Raw genomic sequence first — 6,101 nt, 5'->3', positions numbered from 1 at the left:
CTACACTTAAATCTTACCTTTTCAGAGCAATTCAAGTCTATGAATTGAGAATATGAATATTGCTGTGACTGTATAGCTGCTGTTGAGGCTCAGGTGCTGCTCTTTTCAGAGGACAGAGTACTGGGTAGATTTGCAACTCTCTATTCCTGCCAGTCATTACTCCTCCATTTTACCTTTTACAAGTTGTTAGAACCCTGCAACAAGCCATTTTAGGCCTTGGCAGAATCTCAAGGGAAAAATTAATGGAGGAAAGAAGAAAAAGACAGAATTGTCTCCTGCGTTAGTGAGCTGAACTAGCCCAGCAAAATCTGACAAATACCCCACTTAGTGGGAGGATATGGGCAGAAAACACAGCTAAGATCACAGTTTTGAGAAAAGAAGTCTAGAGAGGTGGGCAGCCCATTTTCAGTACCAAGAAGGTGTTTAATTGTCTTACCTTTTTGTAACCTCATCTTTAAACACTAATAAATGGAACTGGATGTGAACAACGTTTCTCAGGCAGCCTCGGGAGCTCAGCATTGCTGCAGCCAAAGACCAGTTTGGATACCTCTGCTAGGGGCTGAAAAGCCTCAGGACTAGCAGTGCATAGCTTAGAGGTAAGGAAGGCTCTCAGCTGCAAAGCTCAGATGCCTCCCCTGAGAGTCTGAGTGAACTCTTCTGTTCCTGCATGGCCTTCTCCCAGTTCTACAGGTGCAAATGACTGAGCTGCATTGAACTGCACTACTTGACAGTTTTGAACAAGGTCCTTTGAATATAGGCTATTAAGGCTCATCAGTCGTCATAGCAACCCTGTATTGTATGGATTTATATTATGAAGCTGTAATAAGGCTGTTGCTCATCCCTCTGAAATGAGGCATAAATCACTAATGCAGCTTCTCAGCGACAGGACTTCTTTAAGTATTATTCTGACAGAGAAACTGATTTGCATTAAATGATATTTCTGTAAGAAAGACGAGTGATAGGAGTGAAACTTTCTACAGGTATGCTATTGGCATTTTTATTTGCAACCCTCTGTGGAGTCACCTTCTACACTGAAATAATTTGTGTCATTAGAAGCCCCAGGGGAGGTTGTGCAAGGAATTACTAAACTCAGGTAAGATGTGTGAAGCCCTTGCTTTTGGCTTGTCCCATGCAGGGAATGCTGCACAGCAATCGAGTGCTGCTCAAATGATTAAACAATGGATTTTTGTTTAATATTTGTTCCTCACCAACATGATTCTTGTGTAGAACAGTAGCTAAATGTACCTTTCTGTCATTGCTGTGCAGACAATGCAGCTGTGCAAACATACTGAGATTTCTGTAAGGTGCCATTGGTCAAGAAAGTGAAGTCACACATGATTACAGACATGTATAAAATGATTAAAAATTAACTGCTGGTGGGTTTCAAAATGTGATACTAAATAAGCTAGGCATGGTTTATTGTGAAGGGATTTGTATCCAATTTGCTGGAAACTCATAAAGTCCTCATCCTCGGAAGTTTTCAGAACAGGCTTTACACAAAGCCACAGTGATTTGACATAGTTTTGAGGAAATTTCTGCTTGGACTAGAAACCTCCAAGGTTTCCTTACAACCTACATTTTAGTGGTACAGATGGAAAAAACCCCAAACAAATAGCATTTTAGTTAAGCAGACCGTTTTACGTATCTGCTTTGTATACCAATATTAAAGCCTAGCAGTTAATTTAAGATCACCACGACACCTGTAATGGAGCATTTAAGGGTGTTATGAAAGCACTCTGTGGGTGCAAGACATCTCTACGAAAGCAAATGTCTGTCCTTTCATCCTGAAGGGCAAGAAGAAGGGTCCAGACAGCCATGACCTTACCACAATTCCTCAGAAAGTGGTGGACAGCTAGTCCTGGAAACCATTCTGAGATATACAAAGGACAAGATGGTGATCAGGAATAATCGGCATGGAATTACAATGGGGAAATTGTGCATAACGAGCCTTATAGTTTCCACAGTGAGATGTCTAGCTTGATGGATGAGGGAAGATCCATGAATGTTGTTTAACTCATTTTCAGTAAGGCTTTTGACACTCCCATAACATTCTAATTGACAAGATAACAAAGTGTTAGATAATTGAGCAGGAAACTGCTCTGAAAACCAGCTGAATGACTGGGCCCAGGGGCCTTAAAGAAGAAACTCAAGAGGGATCTTGTCAGTAAATGTAAATACTTGATGGACTTTGAGAATGAAGAGAAGGGAGCCAGACTCTTCTTTGGAGTACCCAATGACTGTAGAAGAAGTTACAGGCACAAATTGAAACCGATGGAATTCCATCTGAACACAAGAAATTATCTTTTCTTTTTTCCTGTGGAGGTGCTCAAATACTGGAATAGTTTTCCCAGAGAAGTTGTGGAGTATCCATCCTTCAAGATACTCCAAACCTAGCTGTAAATGGTCATAAGCAACCTTTTCCAGCTTGTCTTGCTTCAGCAGTGAGATTGGATGTTTTCAAGGGATTGGTAAATCACGGTGGTACTTTCCATCTTCTAAAATTCGAGCTGTCTATAAATGTTCCAAGTCTTGTGGGATTGGCAGTATCTCCAAGCCAGCTAGATTTATCCTCACTGTCACGGGCATTTACATGAGTGGACTGTAGTGAAAAGGACCCATAACACACAGGCAAGTAAGAGATGAGGACAGCTTAGTAGAAATGTTTGATAACTGTCTGGTTTTGGATTATAAGTGGATTCCACAAAGGAAATCCTTTCTATCGCTGAAGTACAAGCTACAAACATATCAAGATGAAGGTAAAGAAACAGCACATTATGCAAGTACTGTTGGAGGAACAAGAATGGGAAGGACATAACACAGTATCAATATTCTGGTAGGCAGAAGCGAATTTTGCATTTGGAACCACGAAATTAGGTTGCAAGGGTCTAGGAATTTGCCCAGATGGAGAGTAGACATCCTGCTGCTTAACAGAATTCTTACTTAATGGTGTCATTTAGCAGCAGAATTCAAATGGAAATTTCTCCCAGAAAATGTTAGGCCTTAATGTCTTCACAACTTTTGTTAGTGGCTGGTGTCAGGACAATTTACCCAGTCTTCTGAATGTTTTCCAATTATTTACTTAAGTTCTTTTCTCAGTTGCCTCCACATCTTTACTGGTAATGGATACTTCACTTTTTGAATTCTGCTGCTTTCATACCCTTAATTCATAGCTCAAAATGTATCATCATCATGTATTTTGTTGTTGGTTGCTTGACATACAAAGGTTATCCATCGCACACTGCTGCTTCAGCTTGACACAGCACTTAACATTTCTTGCTATCTACGCTTACCCCATTGGAAAGCAAGCAACATATTGAGCTTTTTTTCTGAGATACTCCCTCGGTGGTGATAATAGCAATTATATTTGCTTCAATCATATCGCATTAGCTAATGACATTGTTTTTTCATGCCAATAAATGTGAAAAATATACCACGATGGTGATAAAGTGCTTCTGCTAACTGATCGGCATTGCAAGTTACTGTTAATGAGTTACCGTGCCTTTCTGGGCTGCCATTTCATATTCCTGCATCAGAATGGTAGGGCATGCATGGTTTGTGATTAAATTCTGTTGTGACCTTAACACAGGGGTCCATTTCTGGTTCTAGGGCTGTGTTGTATTGGAAATGCTGATCGTTCATTTGCATAAATGGGAGATGGCTGGGCACAAAAGCACAGAACCAAGCTGCAAAAGAGGACGTTCTGTTTTTCTGTCACATGAAGATTTAGGGGTCGGCTGAGGCTTGATCTTGCTGATTGTTGTGCTTCTGAAAGACAGCACTTGATGATTCAGAGGAATGACTTGGATTGTAGCCCAAACCTGTGTGCTGTTGGAGGAAGTAAGACTGATTTTGTGTTGCAGTTGTTATCTCAAAGCTAACATGGTTTCTTTCTGTTTCATAACCACGCTATAGTATCTCCCCAAGCTTTCTCAAAAAATACTATCATCATGTTGTTTACATCATCACAAATCCCCATTGTTTGTTTCCACTCAAAAATGAGAAAAATACCAAACATACAAAGAAAAGCGAAAGGGAAGGCTGTCAGGAAAATTGTATTGGTTCCTGTAAAACCTGAAAGACTTGCAAAGAGAACAGCAGAGATTTCAAAAATTTTGAGATCATAAAAATCTTTTTCTTTCCTGTCAGTTGTATCTGGACCCTAGAATAATTTAATTTTTTTTGTTTAAGAGATGGGTGTCCGCTTTAGCAGTCATCTGTGAGCAGTGGTCTGCTTCTTTCTCTGTCTCAGCCGTGTAGAACACATTCTTTACCTTTTTTGTGCCTATTCCCAGAAGCAGCAGCTATTTTCAGGGAACAATCTTGTTCCCTGTAGGCGTACTACTGCCCTGGCTCACCCCAGTCATCATACTGTGCAGAAATACCAGTTTTCTGGGAAATCTCTAGCTGATGATTAATGTTCTCTTTACTCTAAACGTATTGTTATATCAGGTCTAAAGTATCAGGTTTATTTCTTTAGTTGCTTTAAAAAAATTTTGTAGGTACTAATTCACACTTAATTTCTAGGAAGTTTAGATGCCATCTAAAGGTTTTGTCTTCTACATAACTCCCTTGTGTGTTTAGCAGATTAAGATCTGAGATGATCTCTGAGAAATGTTGAAAAGAAATGTTTCAAAAAAAGGCAAAAACCTCCCACTTTTCCAGTTGGAACTATCTGTGAATGCTTCATGCCTATTGAAAAAGAAATCACCTGGCTTAGTTGTATATTCCAACTATGCTGGTGCATACACTGGCATAAACTTAGACCTTAGAAGCCAATTGAAATTGTTCATAAAATGTGTCCTCCATGCCACCAACACAGCACAGTAAGAAAACTGTTCTCTTTTAAATAGTGATCCTTGGGATTATATTTGTTGCAAAACGCTTAGACGCATTTGTTAAGCACTGTGTAACAGCAGCAAGATAGACTGTTAGGGGGGGAATGGAGGAGGAGGGATTACAGGTGGATAGGAGGGGTAATTCATATAAAAGGATGCAATCATGGGTTTTGTAGGGAAGAGGGGAGTTACCATGAGGGGACTAAGGTGGGAACTAATTGTATCTTCCAGTACCTAATAGGAAGTTACAGTGAAAAGAAAGCCAGGCTTTTCTTGGGGGAAAATAGTAAAATAACAGGAACCAACAGTCCTAGGTTAAAACAAGAGTAATTCCAGTTGGACATTAAGTGTCCCTGTGAGATTATCACAACACTGGAGCAGCTGCCCGGAGAGGCTGGAGAGCTTCTTTGCTCTTGGAAATCAAAAAATCTCTGAACAGTTAGGTATGGAAAGGACCACTGGAGGTAATGTAGTCTAATCTCCTGTTCAAGCAGAGTCCCTTAGAACCCATTACTCAGGATTAGTTTCCAAGTGTTTTTTTTTAATATTTCCAGGGAAGGAGATTCCAGAACCTCTCTGGCCAATCTCTTCCAGTGCTTGGTCACCCACACAGTAAAGTTCTTCCTCATGGAATCATAGAATATCCTGAAGTGGAAGGGACCCATGAGGATCATTGAGTCCATCTCTTGGTCCTGCACAGCACAGCCCCAAGAGTCACACCCTGTCCCTGAGAGTGTTGTTCAAACACTTCTTGAACTCTGTCAGGCTTGGTGCTGGGACCATTTCCTTGGGGAGCTGTTCCAGTGCCCAGCCACCCTCTGAGTGAAAAACCTTTTCCTAAAATCCAACTTAAACCTCCCTTGACTCAGCTTCATGCTGTTTCCTCGAGTCCTGCCACTGACTGCAAGGATGCAAAGTTCAGTACTTTCCCCTCTGCTTCTCCTTGTGAGGATGCTAAAGACCACAGTGGAGTCTCCCTTCAATCTCCTCTAGGCTCAACAAGCCAAGTGACAGGCTCATGTGGAACTTCCTGTGCATCAGTTTCTGCCCTTTGCCTCTTGTGCTATTGATCAGCACCACTGAGAAGAGCCTGGACTCATTCTCTTGGCACTCTCCCTTAAGGTACTTACAGACATTGATATGGTCTCCTCTCAGTCTTCTCTTCTCGAGGCTGAACAGGCCCAGCTCCCTCAGCCTTTCCTCACAAGAGAGAAGCTCCAGTTTCCAAATCATCCTCATTCCCCTTTGCTGGACACACTCCAGGAG

Source organism: Sturnus vulgaris, chromosome 2 (genome assembly GCF_052056855.1).
Source record: "Sturnus vulgaris isolate bStuVul1 chromosome 2, bStuVul1.hap1, whole genome shotgun sequence".
In the NCBI taxonomy this organism is placed as follows: domain Eukaryota; kingdom Metazoa; phylum Chordata; class Aves; order Passeriformes; family Sturnidae; genus Sturnus; species Sturnus vulgaris.
Note: the sequence above shows the minus strand (reverse complement) of the source record.